General features: G+C 41.5%; 1 pseudogene; it reads left to right on the top strand.

Moving 5' to 3' along the window:
* Positions 1–18,714, top strand: part of LOC105088264 (centrosomal protein of 162 kDa-like) — a 76,351-nt pseudogene extending 57,637 nt beyond the window's left edge.
* The last annotated feature ends 294 nt before the right edge of the window (positions 18,715–19,008 follow it).

The following is a 19,008-nucleotide window of genomic DNA, read 5'->3' as shown; positions in this document are numbered from 1 at the left end:
TCCTCCTGGCCTCATCAGTCAATAAAAAAAGGAAATAGATGGTTAGCATGCTTCCTTTTAACTGCCTAATCACTGGAGTGTTACCTCTCTTCAGCCCACATTGTGTTGGTAAGAACCAGCACATCTAACTAAACTAGGTCCAAGAGGGCTAGGAAGTGTGGTTTGCTCATATGGCCAGAAAGAAATGTAAATGCATTTGGTAGGCATCTAGCCTGTCTCCACCAGAAACTTCCCTTCTAACAGCCAAATATCCATTCCACTCTTCCTTGAATGAAGACCTACTCAGCCCCTCCCCAAAGCAAACAGCCCAGAGTCCCATTCAGAAACGTATCCATCTGAAATGCCAGGATTTCCAGGAGAAGCATGGTTCTCTTTGTCAGGTTTCAGTGTAGCTCCTCATTGTCTACTAATCAGCGAATTAAAAGACAAGTTTCGTCCTTCCTTCCCCATCCCAATATGGTGGTGAGACTAAGATTACTCCTAATCAGAAAGGAGGAGTGAGGAAGCTACAGCAATCAGTAGTGCAGCTTTGAGATCCACTGAAAGGCCTTTGAAGACCCCCTACCTTCAAGTTGGGCATTTTTCTTAATTAGGCCATTATTCTGCTTTTAAGGAAGAACTACTTCATAAATATATTGTTCCGTGTATCTCCTGGTTCCAGTGGTCTTGTGTTTCTTCACCACTGGCTTCAACTGAAGTGGGTAACGGGAGGAGGGGGCGCCCATCTTTGAGAAGGCACTCTTTCTCCACCCCCTTTCTGCCTGCAGGTAGGTGGTTCTAAGGCTACCAGACAAGTCTCTAGCTTTTTTTATTTTTTTAAAGTAGAGTTGTGATTTCTTTGTCATCTTTGTCATTACAGCTGCTTCAGAAAGTTTTTTAGGCTTCTGATCAGTTTGGTTCCAGTCAGTCCCATGTGCTAGTAATTACATTTAAAGAAAACCAGTTTGTGTTTTTTCTCAGTTTAATTGCAGCTGCCTGGTTATTATGAGGAGCAATAATCTTAAGTTTGAAGATGACACCTCTAATGTGATGTTTGCCAAGGAACTGAGTCACTCTTCAACAAAGAATTCTCATGAAATCTTGCTTTTTCACAGCAGTTTTCAGTGCTGAATCTTACTGTTTGAGTCCAGATGCAGAGAGTGATCCTAAGAGGCCCTGAGTTTCTAGACTGTTCCCTTGGATTCCTTCTTTAAAGACCAGCCCATTCTGTCTTGAGCTCATCTTTTTCCCATAGTATCTTGTCAGCAGTATCCAGTAGTAGCTGGCATTTCAACACTTCCTGTCCTCTCCTACCGTTCTCAGACTCTGCTGAGGGCCCCAGGCTCAGGAGCCAGTGGTCAGCCTTATAAACTACTGTAGGTGACAGCTTAGCAAATGTTTTGTCACTTTTCACAAAATGTGAGTTTGCTCCCTCTCCAGCCTCTAGTATCAGTTTCCTTGTCACCCAGAACTGAACCACTAAGCCCATGACACGTATTTTAGCTTCTGGTCACCATTGCCTGACATTCTAAAGGCTGGAACTGGTGATGTCCCATCTAGTCTGGAGGCAGAGCGGAGTGCGGTTCAGCTGGTGTGCGGCACACACGGGGAGCAGTGTTAGTGAGCGGTCGGCTGGGTCCTGCTGCCACGAAGAAGAGCTCTTAGGTTTTCTGATGATTCCAGCTACTTCTCATAGTTATTTCTAGCAATTATTGAGAAGCCAATCTACCTCATATGAATTGGTAGCCTCTTAAACTTTTCTTTAATCTTATTTTATAAATTACAAAATTAAGTGAACTAACTGACCATGATTAAGGTAATTTGAAAATGGCAATATCCATGTTTTTGGAGCTCCCATAATATGCTGATGTTCACCCATATTTATAACATCTCCTTAAAGGATATTTCTCATATTTTAAAAATGAAATGTTCTGAAATGTTACATTGCATTTAAGTGTTTTAAGCCACGGAAATGGTTTCATTTAAAAATCCTAGTGATTTTAAGCTTTCCTATACCATGATGAAATTCATGCATTTTAATATTTATATTCTATGCTTTATTGATGTAAATTATGGTTGCTTCTTTAGTTTCTACTGGAAAGGTATGAAATGTTTTTCCTGCCTCAAATGTATGTTGATGTTATAATATGGACAAAGGATATATTACAAAAGAGCCATTTAGAAATTCATTTTTTATTTTTCTTCAACAAAAGCAATCTCAGTCTTGTTTGGTTTGGCTTTCCTATGAAGTAGTTCTTTGAGTAAACCATGAAATCCCTTATATTATACTGTATTAAAATTATTATCTGAAATTCAAAACAATTATGTGACACCATGTGAGTATACTCTGTTAACCAGAATTGTAATATATTTAACATTAATGACCTAATTTGAGAGTTAAAGGTATTAAATATATTTAATAGTATTATATGTTAATAATATAAATGTTTCCATGTATATCATGTGTATACATATATATTTATAAAATTAATATTTGAGGAGTCATATAGGGTTCATTCTCTGTGTCCTGTTTTGTTTTATAGCTATAAGAAACTGGCTAAGAATAAAGAAACTGAATTTGTTAACCCTTTACCCCTTAAGATGAATCCAAATCTTATGTCTCAAGAAACAAAATGTGAACCAATTTTTGGACAAAAATGAGCATATAGTTTTACAAAAATCAACAAATGAAGGTACAGAAAATAACTGTCCAAGAGTAAATACTGTGGAAGAACAAATAGATAAAATATACCTTGATATTCTGAAGAAAACAGTATCTGTTGGTCCTTGATTATTACCCCAGGATGACAAAATACATAAGGTAAGTGTTTATAGTTTATATTGATTGGACACAGTGATCAATGAAATTACATAAATACTGCTGACAGGTATGTACTTCGTGAGCCAGTGGGACTGATTACAGAGTAACCTCCACGTGGATCTTAGATATCTGTGAGCAGTTATCTTTTACAACACCCTGTCATCCCCAGATTTTAAAATGCCACTGTAACATTAGCTTTCTTTTAGAAGCCATTTTTTACATTTTAAATTTTTTTAAACATAGTCCAGAATTTGAGTAGCATAAGAAAATTAAGTTTATTCTGGTGCTTTTTATTCAATCTTATCCGTAGTCTGTGCTGTGCAAAAGGAGGTAAGTTGGCATTTCATATAAATGGTGTTAGCGACTGTTGAGAAACTTATACATCTCTGTTCCTTGTTTCTGTGTTCTTGATTTATTCTGTTTTATAGACTCATGACCACAGTATTCCATTTTTATTTTATGATTTTTATTTATATGTTTACCATAAACTAGCTATAAACTATCTCCAGTTCCTTGTGGAATAAGGCAGGGTACTAAGCAGTTTTTACCTTGAGAAATCTGGAGGAAAAAAGATAAGATTTTAAGTCATTTCAACTGTGTTCTTCCCCACTCTCCTCCATGTTCATTCTTGTAATTACATGTTTTCCTTTCTGGCAAGCCTGTTTTGTTTTATTATTTTGCTATTTTTGTTCCTGACTTTGAAGATGTGCTTCAGAATACTAAAATTCCGATGAATTAGGCTTGGAGAACTTGAATGTCGTGGCTCACCTTCTACAAACTGTGTTCTTCAGTAAGCACTATGGTTTTGCGATCTGTTAAGTCGTATTTACAACTGTCACTGATGTTTGTTTAAGTACTGAAGAATTTGTACTTGTGCACAGACTTTTAGATCTCAGCTGAGTTCCGGAGAAGCAGGAGCTGGGGCTGGTACACAGCTACCACACAGGAAGGCCAGAAGCACCCATCCTTTATTTAGAGAAAACCCCAGAGTGGATTATATGCATCAGTTAGGAGCTCAGGCTAAGGTAAACCCAGTTTGCCATTCAAGAAATTTTCTACTCTTGAAAACTCCAGAGATTATGAAAAGCAAAAACTTGAGATCCATCTCTGCCTCAAATCAAGCCAGGAAAAAAAGGTAATTGTACACACTTTTCATAATAAAATTCAGTACATTTTCCTTATTCTCTACTTTCCCTGTTTCCTTCTCTCCTAAGAACTTTCCTTATTTATAGAAAAAAATTAATCTTAAGGTGCTACATTCCATCTCTGAAAGACAGATTCAGTTCACTTCAGTTCAGGGGGTTTGTCATCATTAATTCTAGGTTTTCCTGAATGAGACCCAGAAAGTTTGGGAGGTGAATATAAGACAGGAGAGTCAAACCCCTCCTCAGCTGGTTGGCTTTGTAATATCCAAAATGTTTGCCAGAAAAGAGCTATAAATGCAGAATGCAAAAGGCAATGTACAAATGAAGGTGGATACAGAGAGAAATATCTGAATATGAGTTTGGTCTAGTGTTGGGGAGTCTGGATGTTTTATTAATCACTTGTGTGTGTTTGTACATCCCAGTGACTCTCTGAGTTATTTCCTGGTGGAGTCATCCATTTTGGCGGGAGGAAAGGAAGATAGAGTTGGCCTTGGTGAGCGACATCTTTGAACAAAGACTTGTAGGAGGAATTGGAATTGGCTGTGTGGGTGTGTGGGGAAGCATATTCCAGAAAATGAAACAGTGCAAAAGTCCCAAAGAAGGAGGAATGCCTGGCATTTGGGGGGGTCAACATAGAAACCCATATGGCTGGGGCAGAGTGGGCAGAGAGGGGAGGGGGAGGTGAGATCGGGCATCACAGGGACAGGCAGGGTCGGCTTTTCTAGGGCACTAAGCAGCCTTGGGCTTTCATTCAGTGTGGAAAGGTGAGCGCCTGGGAAGTTGTGAGCATGGGAGTGACTTCACCTGATGCATCCTTTAGACAGATTCCTCGGGCTGATGCCGTTGACTGAATGCATTCAAATATAGACCCACACCATAGGGGCACAGGAAAAAGCACAGAGATCAGTTAGAAGGGGATTTGAGGAATCCAGCCTGGGAGTGATGGGGCTCAATCCAGGGTGGTGGCAGTGGTGGTAATGAGAAGCAGTTGGATGGGGATGTATTTAGGAGATAGAGCCGAAAGTCTAAAAAATTTGGGGTTGTGAGAGAGGCATCATGGATGATGGCAGGGTTTGTGGCTTGAGCAGCTGGAAGAATGCAGTTCCCCTCCAGCTGGGATGGAGGGGGAGGCAGAGTGGGCTTGAGGGTGGAGAGAGGACCAGGAGTTGAGCTGCTGAGATGCTAATTTTGAGATGCCTGTTCTGTGTGCAAGTGGAGATGGCAAGGAGGCAGTTAGATGGAGGAGTCTGAAGTTGAGAGGGAGATGTGGACTGTAGGTATCAAGTTTTGTTAAAAATGAATATTTTTGAAGCCATGGGGTTTTTTTTAATTGAAGTATAATGGATTTACAGTATTGTGTTAGTTTCAGGAGTACAGCAAAGTGAATCAGTTTTTTTGCAGATTATATTCTATTACAGGTTATTACAAGTCATTGGGTAGAGTTCCCTGTGCTGTACAATAAATCCTTGTCGCTGAACTATTTTATGTATAGTAGTTTGTGTCCGTTAATCACACACCCTTGATTTCTCCTTTCCTCCACCTCCCCTTGTTAACCACAAGTTTCTTTTCTGTCTGTGAGTCTTTCTGTTTTCATATATGTTCATTTGTATTATTTTTGAGATTCCCCATGTAAGTGATATATAGTTTTTGTCTTTCTCCATCTGACTTACTTCATTACACATAATATTCTAGACTTGACAAAGGTTATCAAGGGAGCATATCTGGAGAGAAAAGGCAAACCAAGGCCTGAGCCTGGGGCGTGCAGACCTAAAGAGTTCAGGAGGGAGAGGGCTAACCTGCAAGGACAGAGCAAGGTTGAGGCAACCTGAGCATGTGCACTCCTGAAGCCATGTGAGGAGAGTATACAGAGAAGAGTTGATCTGCTGTGGCCACTGCTGCTAAGACAGAGAGAGAATGAGGACTGACAGCTGACCTTGGAGTTTAGCAGGAAGGAGGCCGTAGGCACTGGGCAAGCAGTTTCCGTGGGCAGGTGGCTGGGAAAGGTAGACTGGGAAAAGGAGAAGTGGAATTGGCTACTTCAAGGTATAGACCCCCCTGGAGAAAAGGGTGTAAAAGGTGGAGGGGCAGTATCTGGCAGGAGGGTGGAGTCAGGGGAAACCTTTTGTTTTGCCTTGTTTTGAATTTAATGAGAGAAATCGTGGTGCGAATGAACAATAGAATGTTTGCACTTTTTGGAAAGATGCGGTAGCCAGGAAGAAGTGCATGATGAGGGGAGTCGTAGAGCAGAGTCCTCGAGTGGAGGGGCTGTAATGGGGTCCAGGGCACAGTGGGAGGGTTGGCTTCAGGTGGGAACATGGACAGTTCACCTGTGGAAAAGCAGAAAGGAGGAGGGGAGAGGTGGGTGTGGGTACTGGTAGGGGCAGAAATGGTGAAAGATGGGGGTGATTTCCTCTGGTTGCCTCCACTTCCTCTGAGAAGTAAAAGGTGCTGTGATGAGGCGGTAGCGAGGATGGGGCCAGGGTGCTGGAGGGGAGCAGGTGTGGGGAGCTCTCCTGGAGGGCTGGGCTCCCAGCAGCAAGAAGTCTGCTCCAGGTTGGTGATCGTGCATGTGAGCTGGGACCAGGCAGGCAGGAGGGGTGTGTGTGTGTATGCTATGGTTTTGTTTTTGTACTGATCTACTTTTTCTCATTAGAGTCTCTGTTAAGTAGGATTTTTTTTTTAAACAATCTCTGTCTTTTTGTTGGAAAATTGCCCAGAGTGATTTTAGCTTTATTCCAAAGAACTGGAATTCCTTGGGGTGGTTGTTACTTGTGACAGGCTGGGTGTCGGAGAAGCAGCCTCTGAACTGGAGGCACGTGTACAGAAATTCTAGAGACTGTGCTTGGTGTCAGCACTGGTTCCGAGGGAGCAGCCCCTTGTGACTGGGGCTGACGCAGTTCGAAGACTTCTCTTTTTCATGTAACCAGGAAGCTTGGGCCAATTAATTCAGAGCTGGTGCACCTGTTCCAGGAACCAGATCCCCCCCTTCTTTCCTGCTGCAAAACCCCTAGTCTGTGGCTTTAGTCTTCCTTGTCACAAGATGGCTGCACAACCTCCAGCACTGTCAGGAGGAGGAGAGGTGAAAGGTAAAAGGTGCGCACCCGTTAACTCAGCAGCTTAATCAGAGAAGTAGTCACTGTCCTGGAAGCCCCGTGTTGGAAATTTTTGCTTTCATCTTACTGGTCAGAACTTTGATCCTGTGCCCCTGCCCCCTGCTCCACTCCAGGTGCATGGAGTCCAGGAAGAGGGGTGTTTTTAACTGGCACATTGCTGTCTGGGGCAAAATTTTATTGGGGAGGAAGAGGAGGTTGTCAGCTAGCAGTGTCTACCATGTGGTGATTTTGCTTTTTATTCTAAATTAATTTTCTTTGACTCTCGACACTTGTGTTTTTATTTTTAGATTAGTATGTTTATTGTCACAAAAGGAATAGTTGCTCATTATTTAAATTCAAAAATACAGAAAAGTAAAAAGGAAGCAATAATCTAGCCAGAAACAGCTGGTGTCACAGTGGGTGAGCCTCATTCCATGCCTCTTATGTGTGTGTCCTTCTGCAGATGGAAGGAAGTGGGGATGAGAGCTGGAAGGAAGGAGAAGGGCAGACACGTAGACAAATAAAAATGGATGAAGCATTTTATAAGAACAGATCACACTTTGTCAGTTCTTTTAAATTAAACATTAGATTTCATTTTACTTAAATCTCTAAGAAGGAAAAGAAACTTCATCCTGAGAAATGTTACATCCCAAAAGGTCCCTTCAAGAACATGGATTATGAAAACCCCTGAAAGACTGCCAAAGCTGCATTATTTTAAACTGCATTTTCTAATTGTATACACTATCAGTTTTCCTTTCTATTAAATACGTAGTAAACCTCTTGTATCCCCTACTCGCGTGACTCCTACCATTTTTGTTGGTTTTATTTTTAATAAGTGTATTTTTTATAAATTTTTATTATATACTATATATAATACATGTGTTACATACCATATTATATATATTTATATATGACTATATTATTTATAATCAATATATTTATTATATTCTCTCCAGCAGCTATAATTCCCTTAAGCATTTGAAAATGGATCTTGGTTCTGGTTGTTACAGAGCCAGAATGCTTTTCACCAGTCCATTAGCCATTGCTCCACCATTCTGGAATTATTTTGATTGCCTTATAATTTGACTGAATTTTTGAATCCATTGTTTTTTTTTTAAGAAGGGCTCAGAAGTCCCAAGTTCTGCAGTGTTTTCATGTTTGAATTTTATATCTAAGCAACTTTTCTTTCCTGTATAAAAGGAAAAGATACTGTCCATGTACTATTACTGAAAATAACAACTTAGGTCAAAATGAAGAACTCAGGAAGGGAGAATTGTGGTGTAAAAACACTGGCTGGCTGCAGCTGGAGCAAGAACCAACTGCCACACTCCCAGGTACCCCATCCTGGGGAGAATCACAGTGCTGGCAGGTCTGACCCCTTCACAGGCCACGTTAATGGGCCTCCAGTGACTTGGAGGAATTAATGGCCTGATTTTTCAATGACTCAAACAGATCCTTTATGAATGCTTTAAGAGGTTTCTACAGAAAACCTTCTACATCAAACTGCCCAATTAAATATGATTACTACTCTATAAGGAAAACCTGGAAAAGGTTCAAAGGAAATCTTGGGGTGAGGTACTTTTGGGGACTTGTTTCTTCTTTTGACTTTTCTGTAGTTTCCAAAAGTTTAAGACTCATTTATTTCACTTTTAATGATAAAAGTAAACTTTGCATTTAAAAAGTTAACATCCTAAAGAAATTATATTAAAAATATAAAATTTTAATTCTTCACTTACTTCGAAGGCAGTCAGGGAAACGTTTGCTGGTGGTCAGTTCAGGACCTGCAGGGTTTGAGTACGGGCCTCCGGATCTCTTCTAGGGAGTTCCCTGAAACTTTGTTTTTGTATTATTGACTGAAAGATTATTGGCCTTAGAACTATTTCTGCTGTTTGGGGATATATGAGGTATCTTAAAAGCCAAAAAATTGACCAAAATATACATGTATAACATTTTTCCTAATGTAATGTATGATGCCACAGTATTAGAGCAGGATTATCATTTTTTTTAATCAAACTTAAACTAGTAGTTATAGTTTCAATGCAATTTATATTATTCCAGTGATTCTATACCTTGATATGCTTTATATAGAAAAATGTGCTTTAAAGCCCACTTAATCTGAACTAAAATGCTTCATAAAGTTATCAGCTGCTCTTTGATTCCTCTTTTAGATACTTTTAGTTATTGCTGTGAACATTTAAAAGAATAATTTATTTAAAGTAATAGAACTTGAAATTATCCCGATCCACATTCTCCTCACATTTATTTAGCTCCATGTGTCATTGGACATGAGCCTTGTGTCAGTCAGCCTCCGCGGCAGATGGAGTAGATGCCAGTTCAGGGCAGGGGTCCTGTGTGCGGGGTCCTGCATGCAGGGGGACGGCTGTGTGAGGGCGTTTGCTATGCACCAGCCTGTTGTGAGATCCTTACTTGTCTTAGTGCTCCTGTAGTATTAGTGCTTCTTGTTGTATAATTGCCAAATACACATTCAATGCAGTTTGTATTTGTGGTGCTTTTATCCATTGTTTATAACATTTAGGAATATCTGGAGCAGGACTCACCAAGCCTGCAGCTCCATCTTCCCACAGGGAAATCTGCATGGCTACCCAAGAAGTCTGAGGACCCCACAGAAACTGATGCCTGTGTTCAGGTTCCAAATGTACGAGTTGAATTTCACAGTAATATTCATGATGGTTGTATGGTCTATAATTATATGTTGAAATTAAATTATAAATAATGAAATATGTGAAATTTCTTTTGCACTGAGTGATACTGCACTCTCACTTTTATTGAACATTTATTGATTTTTCTTGTGTAGTAGAACATTATTAACCATGTCATTTTCATTCTTTGTGGTTTTCTTCCCTAACCCCCTGGGTTCAAATCTAATATATAATGCTACTTACTGAAGTAATGCTTTTCCTTAAAGGATTCTTCAGGATACGGTGGTGGGAACAAGGAAGCAGAACTGACTATGTTTGAAAGAGTTCAGGAAGCAGAAGGAAAAAGCAGAGGGGCATAGGCCCTTGGGGAGCGGATTAAAGTCACATTCTCAGAAAAAGGAGCTGGAAGATGAGACGGAGGAACTACAAAGACAGCAGGAAAAGGAAGTCTTCAAACTGAGTCAAGACAATTATGTTCTTTGAGCCAATGTACTAGACACATTGTCCTGTTTTTCCTTTTATTTATGAAAAATGAACTTGTGCACCCCGCTAAATCTCACTGTCCCTGTGGCTCTTTGGCTTGATGCATTTGTCACAGCAAACATGAACTTGGTTCCCCAGAGTGCCTCCTAACTGAAGAGCCTCAATCAAACCCCTGGGGGAAAAATCAGAATTTAAATTGGCTCATTTTGATCATTCTCTTGTTAGCAGTCTTTTTGAAAATAAATCCCTTAGTTCACGTTGACCTTCAAGGAAGACAGAGTTTCAGAAAGATTGGTATAGAAGGGCTAAGTTCAGAGAATGACACTGTGTAGCATTTCTGAGTTAATTTCATTGTCAGAACCATCAGCACAAAACATCCTGTAATGAATTAACTGTCACTGGTGTTAAGCTAATTCCAGTGTGGTTGTGATGAAGGAAAATAGATGTGGGGCATGAGCAGAGCTGTGTCCCAGGCTTCAGTTGATCCCCTGGGATGTACCCAACCAGGCCAGGAGTGGGTCCTTGGCTTCATGCAGGAAATAAATCAAGAGCAAGCCACAGTTGAGTGAAGGTAGATTTATTCAGAGAAATACACTGAAAGGCAAGAGAAAGACCACAAGGTGTGGGGGTTTGGTGCTCAGATTAATAGTAGGTACACATTCCATAGACAGAATGTGGGTTGTCTCAGAAGCGGGAGAGAGAGAGTGGCTGTGAGGCACTGTGTTGCTGGATTTTATGGGTTTTGTGGCTTTATATGCTAATAAGTGGAAGGACCAGTCTAAGGGGAAGGGGCTGGGATTCCTAGGAAGTTGGCCATTTTCCACCCTTTGACCTTTTGTGGCTAGCCTTGGGACTGCCATGGTGCCTGTGGGCATGTCATTCACCTTGTTACTATTACAATGGCCATATAAAGAAGCTCAAGGTCTACTAGAATTTAAATCTCATCATCCTGAGCCTCAAGGCCTACTGGGGGTTGAATCTTTCACCATTTTGATGTTAATTGCTGTGGCCTTCCTTGAATGGCTGTGCCCTGCCCCCTTCCTGTCTCTGTTGTAAGACCGGTTTAGGTCTCTGCACCTTGTGTTTTCTTTTATTCTTGCTCACTTCATCATTTCCTTTTCCTAATGAAACAGTTTCTGCATTTTCTCAATGAAGAAGCTTTGAAGAATCAAACAAAAATCAAAGGTGGTTGCATTTTGAGGAAACATTGGCTCCTGTCACTGAAGAAAAATTGAAGTAAATCCAAAAAGAAATAGGAAGAGACACTTGTCCAGGGATGTCACGTATGGTTCTTCAGCACATAATGAGTTTGCTATGAGATCCTTTGGTTTTAAAAATAAGGCATTTAAAAATACTTGTGTTCATTTAACAGGTCATGGGAATTCTGGCAGTATGAGGAAGTCATCAGTTGACTGGTCTGCACTTTTGTCATGGGCAGAATTAAAGTGGTTAAGAGGGTGGGTTCTGGATTCAAAAAATCTGGCTTTAGACTTTGCTTCACTACCTGCTGTGCAGCCTTAGTCAAATCACATCCCCCCTCTGAGCCAGTTTTCCCCTCCTTGAAATGGGAATGAGACTGACAGTTACTGTCTCATAAGAATGGTTGTGAAATTAAGATAAGACAGTGCCTGTCTCTCAGAGCCCTGCAGCAAAGGCGGGCTGATTCTGCCCCTGGCCTGCCTGCCAAGGGAGCCGCCCTTCCCTAGTCAGAGTTGAAAGAATGCAGATTAAGGGGGTTTTCACTGGTGTAGTGAGCCAGGGGCCCAGAGGGGCCCACTCCCCCGTGGGAAACCAGGTTTCTGAGGGTGCAGAGCCTACGACCTGGATCTCCCTGAGGGTCATGGGGCTTTTTTCACAGCTGCTGCTATACCCACTGGTCAGGGATCAGCTGGCCTGGCTGGGCCTTCCACAGGCTCGGAGAACAGAGGCCTGGGCGGGCTTTTCTTGGCTACCCCTGTTTTCTCTTGCTTTACACTTAAAAGCCACTTGTGTGACATTAAAGCCACATTAGGAAGTATATATATTTAAATCATAAAAAAAAAGACAGTGCAGACCAACCTGAGTGCCCTCCACACAGTAACCAGTTAATGTGTGTTGCCTGTTACTAATTTTATAGCCATGTTTCCTTAGAAACTATCCTATTTTTCTTTCATTTTCTGTAATGTTTTTCAGTTCTTAATATTGGCTAGCTTTGATATTATATTCGGAAATATGAATCTGAAATCAATTAGCAGTGCCCTGAGTTTGAAAACAATTTGACTTAAAAGTGGGAGAAAACATGTATGTGTCCTGTAGAAGTCAGACATTTGTTCTGTGTGATGACATCTTGTTGACGCTGACCTGACAGGCAGGCAAGACAGGTTTGGTGATCTCCAGCAAGAGACCTCACCTTCATTTCCTCCCCACCACTCCCCCCTCTTTTTTAATTCCCTCCCCTTTCCATCTCACTACCATTTTCTCCTTTGACAGTAGTAGCCTAAGCCTTGAGCATGCCAATAAGAAGCTTTTTCACTTCAGGGACATCCAGAGTAGGTGTTACAGCATCAGAGATGACAGCATTTACTGCAAATGAGATGGCACTGATTTTGCAGGACACGCAGCCCTAGAGTTAGTGAAAGCCATCCAAACCCTCTGCCTGCCATTCTGCATTTGCTGCACGGAGCGTGCGCTTTAAGGAACAGACCCGTAAGTATGCCAGCCCCCCCCCTCACACACACACAGAATGCAAGACTTGTATGTTAACTTATGTACATAGTTTTCTGGGTTTCAAGAATTCTGCAGATAATTAAGCACAGACTATCTGCCAGGGATTAGGCCAGGCGTGGTGAGACAGTTCAGAGTTTCATTAGATTTTCAAAGGTCCTTGGTTTTCATCAGATTCTTAATTTTAAAGAGGTTAATAAGCCAGAGCATCTAAGCACAGATTGTCACTGATCTCACTATTTGAATCCCTCTTTAGCTCAAGCCAAGTGTTGAGCTGGGTCTAGGCTTTGCTTTGCCTCATCCTGATCTTCCAGAAACACCTAGTCTCTACCTCCTTGCTTACAGGGAATTCCAGAAACAAGCCTGGATACCCACTGTGGCTCCATCCAGTTTCCTCACCACAGAAAGATGGGCCAAAAACAGAAAAAAAGAAGATGCAAATGTCACCAAGTCCAAACTCACTCTGCTCTCTGCATAACAGGCCAGTAAATTAGGAGACAGTTTCTTGGGGCAAAGAGTAGCTACTTTATTTAGAAAGCCATTTAGAAAGCCATTCAGAAAGCCAGCAGACCAAGAAGATAACAGACTAAGGTCCTGGAGAACCATCTTCCCCAAGTCAGAATTCAGGCTCTTTTCCTACTTGCTTGGTTGTTGCAAACTTTTTGGGGTAAGAATTCTTTGTTCTTGGAATCCTGTGTTCTTGCAGCTGTGCATGTAGGTCAGATCATGGTGCCCCTGTAAACCTCCAGCAAAATAAATGTTATTTTATATTCTGGAACTTGTTATCTTTATATGAATGGATATGTATTAATATCCTTAAAAGTCAGAGCCTTGAGAATAGGCTTTCCTGTACATTTCAGGCTATTGTCAACATTATTTCACAAAAGGTGCAGAGTTGGCAAGACTGAGCCTAGAAAACAGAGCACAGGTTTAAAGCCAAAGGAACAGATCTAATATGGAGTCGGGTTTTTTCTTTTCTATCACACAGAGAGCCCCCCTGGCCTTTCCATCCCTGGTATGCAAAATCAGGACGTGGTTTTTCCTGCAGTCACTCACCCACTTACCCTGTGAAACGCGGTACAATATACTGACAGGTTCGTTGGCTTTGGGAAGTTCTGCAACTTTTTTGTTTACTAAGTGTTTTGAGCATTTTGGAAAGAATTGTTTTCAGCTAGCAAATTGTCTTCGAGAAAATTGAAACAGTTTGAAAAATTTTAAAGCTTTCTCAAAAACTGAAGATATTTAAAGACTAAAAATAAAGGATGTATCTTTCATGAGCACATATGCTAATGTTATATAGGTCCTGCTGACTTAACTACAATGTAACTTAACTAAAATGTAACTTTCTATTTATAAAAAGGAAAATGAAAAATTGTATAATCAAGTGAAAGATCTCCAAGAACAAAACAAAAATGAGGAGTGAATGTTCACGGAAAACCAGAGCTTATTCAGCAAATTAGTTTCCTTAAAGTAAGTCCTTTTTAAATTCTTCAAATCAAATAGATTCTTTCTAAGCATTCTATTGTTATATTAATAATAGGTTTAGTTATACCTAGAAATTTAAAAAATTATACACTGATTTTCAGTTTTGTAACTTTCATATTTTTAGTTTTCAATGGATTTTCTTTTGGCGTTAGATGATTAGTACACACTTCAGTATTTTCAGCATATTCATATTTGAACTTGACATCAGTTTTAGGAAGTTGAACAGCTCTCTTGATCAATCATTAAGCCTGGGACACTTATGTAATGCATCTCAATAATGATACTGTTAGTAATAATAGTAAAATAAATATACAGTATCATTTACAGTCTTAGGTCAGGTTCTGAACAAGTAGAGCCTGAGCTGGGGGTCCTTGTGGAGGTGGTTTCCTGGGGGGTAACTCTCAGGAGAAGGGGAGTGAGAGAAACAAGGTGGGGGTGGGCAGGGGGAGGGAGGGCGAGTGAGACCATGGTCCCAGCCAGAGCCTGGTGTCATTCTTCTCTCACCAGGAAACTCAGGAGAACAGAATGCACCCCAGAGTTGGTCCCCAACTAAGGCAAGTGGGGGAAAGCCATTTGCACCCCTCAGCCAGTCAGTCCCTGGCTGAAGTGCACCCCAGGAAGTGGGTTGGGGTATCATCTGGGCCAGGGCCAGGGGCTGCCATTTGTCAAGGGTGTTTCTCCAGAGAAGGGGAGCCTGTGAGTGGTGAGAACCAGCACTCACTGTGGCGGGCTGGTGGAGCACCAGAACCTACTTAGGAATCATGTTCCACAGTGTAAGGGCTCTGGATGTTACTACACCCAACTTTAACATGTTAAGTGAAGGAACTGGACCAACAACCATGGGAAGCTAGGGTCCTGTCTTCTTTTAGGAAGTGACTGATCATTTTTAGACATTCAAATAGGACTGCTGTCAGAAGAAACTTCTTTGGCTGTGAATGTCATGTATGTTACACATATTCACATGCTTCTTCCATTTTTTTGTAAGATAACTTAGGGCATAAGAGGCAGTGCTGCTGGTAGCTCACACTGATCTTTCATGCAAAACAAAAAGACAAACATTGTATAGACAAAGCTAGAAAGTACACAGGTTGGCAAGTGAGGGCTGTTTTGTATAAATTAGGAGAGGGGAAATCTCCTTTCCCCAGGCCAAGGCTAATGATCTGCCCAGTTCTGATGCATGAAGATTTTCATCTGCTTTCTCTCCAAATGCTTCAGTAAAGTGTTTCAAATTTCAAATCTTATATTGCCTGGTTTTTTAAAGAGAAGATCTATTCCAGGGTCCAAAACTGGAGCTCTAAATAATTTTCACAATGAAATAAATGATTTCTTTAGTACATTGGGGTTAGATGATCATATATGGAGTCCTAAACTCCTTTTATAATGTCTCTGGAGAACAGAAGAATTGACTCTAAGGTTCAGGTAGTAGACTGTATTTGGTTGGTTGATTAGTTTCCGGGTGTATGACTGGCAATGTGTTTCTCAGAAGGGAGTCTAGAATGACATGACAGGGGGCACAGACCCCACAGGAAAATGCAACAAGTCTTTCTGGGACATTGATTTGTTTTTTTCTCTGAGAATTGGCAGGAAGTATTTTTATATTCCTAATAAACCAATACTCTTAGGGTTTCTGTTCTTTTAGATTCCACGTAAACATTTCCCTTAAAGTATACACCTCATTTAGTATTTTACTCTTTAGAGAAAATAAACTTTTTATCTTCAGTGACACAGAGTTCCACTGTGCATTAGTTTTTAATTTTTAAGAACTGAATATTTTCTATTGAAGGGAATAAGGACCAGAGTGGTGGACGATAAGGTCAGAGAGGCGGCCAGAGGCCCTTGAGTGTGTATCCACAGTAAAATCTTTAAGAACCTCAGTAACTCTCCTGAAATGACATCCACAGAAGGTCACACAGAAGATACAATGACATGATGCAGCCAAAACCCATGATAATACAGGGCTTTATGGATGGATTTATTTTCTTGGTATGTCTGGGTTTTAAGGTAGTGTGATACAAAACTTCTTACAGTTTTTATTTTGAAACTGAACTGTACCAAGTGTCCTGCCATGAATCCAAGAATTCCTTCAGCAGTTCTGAGTTGAGTCCCATGTTCATTTACTGAGCACCTGCCCTCCGCTTAGTGCCATCAGGTATTCAGGTGGTGATGTCAGTGTTGGTCCCCACAGAGCTTACAGCTTGTTAAAGAGAAAAGACCTGCACACAGGTCAGGGTCATGGGAAACAAATCCCTGAGCGCTGTGCTGGAGGGACATGGGAAGTTCATGGGGATGTGGGGAAGGGTTATCAGGAAGAGCCGCACTTGAACTCAGTCTTGAAGGATAAGTGTGACTCTGTGAAGCAGAGGAATGAGGGTATTGAGAATTGTGTGGAATGTTGGGCCAAGCATTTTTTTTTTTCTGCATTTGTCACACAAGGGTGAGCAAAGTCAAGTTCTGCTTTCTAGTAAATATATACTGTGTCAGGTGCCGATGAGTGTTTAGGGAAGAAAATAAAGCAGCACACCTGGTTGCCATTTTAGAAAGAGGGATCGGGGAAGGCCTTCCTGGGGCCGCGCCTGAGCAGAAGTCCTGAGCCAGTGTGGGAGCGAGACACCCGGCTCTGGGGGGCAGAGCTGCAGGCAGGGGAAACAGTCAGTGCAAGCACTCTGGGGTAGGAGTGTGCTGGGCGTGTTCCCAGGACAGCCAGGGGGTCTTTGCGGCCGGAGTGGAGCAGGAGGGGGAAGATTTGTGGAACATGCGTCAGAGGAGTGGGCAACACTGGGTTGTGCGACACTGAAGGTTTTACCCTAAGAGAGAGGGGAGCCACCAGAGTGTTTCAGGTGGAAGAGTGATATTAATGGACTCTTCAAAATAATTCACCTCTTCCTGTGTGGAGGACAGACCGCAGGTGCTGGGAGGGGAGAGGCGGGCTAGTTAGGGGGTCGTCGTCATCCAGGAGCAGTGAGAGCGGCGGCCGGGAGGTCCCTGTGGCTGTGTTGGGTACATGCTCAGAGCTGGATCCGGCAGGCTCTGGGAAGCTCTGGGAAGCCCGTCATCCTTTGGAGGGGGCGGGGTAAGATCAGAGCTGAAATTTAGGAAAGATAATCAGCAGCATATCTTAGGATGGGTTGGGTGAAAGGGAGCCTGTACCACAATCTGTCGTGGTTAGGAATAATTGGCTTTTGTATTTCTAGGAATATCAAGAAAGAGAAAACAGGTTTATTGAAAGACCTCAAAAGACTGAAGCAAGACAAGCAAGCTCTTGAAGCAGACTTGGGAAAAATGAAGACAGAGACCAAGCCAGAGAGCAGGTGCGTGCACCACAGGGAGCACGCCAAGCTGGGATGGTTACTTTATGCTCATAACTGTTCTGAACTTGAGTGTAAGCAATAGCAATTGGATGATAAAAGCAAAATGCTATTCCTAGAAGTATATTGTAATTTTAGAAACTTTTAAAAATGAGTTCTTAAGAGGTATTTGCGTTTGATTGGTTTCTGTAGCAATAATTGCAAGATTGAAGAAACTCAAAGATTATTTTGAATTCGTGGCACTGTGTGCACAGTTGTTTGCAGTCCTCCCAGCCAGATGCCGACCTTCCAGGGCCTGGTCTCCCTTTTTATGCCTGGGCCTGAAACGTAAGCTCTCAAGTGTTTGACAAATGAACAGACAACGCCGTGCTGTGTTTGTAGAAGACACGAAGGTGAATATGGCATTCCCCACTGGGGAAAACAAAGGAGGAGTTAGATAAGAATGCAGAAAAGTTTAATATTAAAAAATTAGAAATAAACAGGAGGGTGCTAGTAAGGGTCTCAGGGAGAAGAAGCATTTGAGCTGGGTCCTGGCAGGTGGAGGGCCTCGGGAGGGGAGGAGGGAGGCCGCGCAGCTGTGTCTCATGGGCGTGTCACTGAGCGCACCTGCCCTGGGCCACAGGTGGACAGGGCACAGGGCCGGAAAGATCGATCGGTGGAGCCCTTGTTTGCCAAAGGAAGTATCTTTTCTCTGTGATTTTATGATCTTCCGTGTAAGATACGTACAAATAAAATCCACTAACCTGTTTGTAAGAAATGTACTTTCCTTGTCTGTAAAATAGAATAAGAATCATTGCTCCTATCATGTGTTATTTGTGTTAAATAAAATCATACATACTTTGAGAATTGGGACTGTGAACACAGCCTTCTTTTAGTAGCACACTAGACTGGACACAACCTTGCTACTTCCATTGTTTTGTTTTGGGTTTTTTGCCTCTTATTTTTTCATAATGCTTTCATTAGATAGGCATTGGTTTTTATGTGAAATATTTTAATTTAGTTATTTCTATGTTTTGAAAATTTTGGGTTATTGAGTTACTTTATCTTATAGGTGAAAAATTACATAAAATAAAACTTTTAGAAGAAAAACATGAAATGAGTCACCTGAAGAAAAAATTACAGCAGTGTGCTGAAAATCAGGAGCTTCTGGGTAACGATGCAGTTCAGCTTAAGGAAGCAAATGAAGAAACTGAGAATCTCAGACCTGAGGGGAATGATTGCTCCAGAATGTGTTCCTCTAGATGAACGCTGTTAGCTTTAACAGCCAGCTCTTAGCCTCATGTCACTGAACCAGTGCTCTAAATTCTGCTAATTAAAACATCTGATTTGGGCTTG

The sequence above is a fragment of the Camelus dromedarius genome, chromosome 18 (assembly GCF_036321535.1).
Source record: "Camelus dromedarius isolate mCamDro1 chromosome 18, mCamDro1.pat, whole genome shotgun sequence".
In the NCBI taxonomy this organism is placed as follows: domain Eukaryota; kingdom Metazoa; phylum Chordata; class Mammalia; order Artiodactyla; family Camelidae; genus Camelus; species Camelus dromedarius.
The sequence above is the reverse complement of the archived record's forward strand: the minus strand, read 5'-3'. Positions and strand labels throughout refer to the sequence as shown.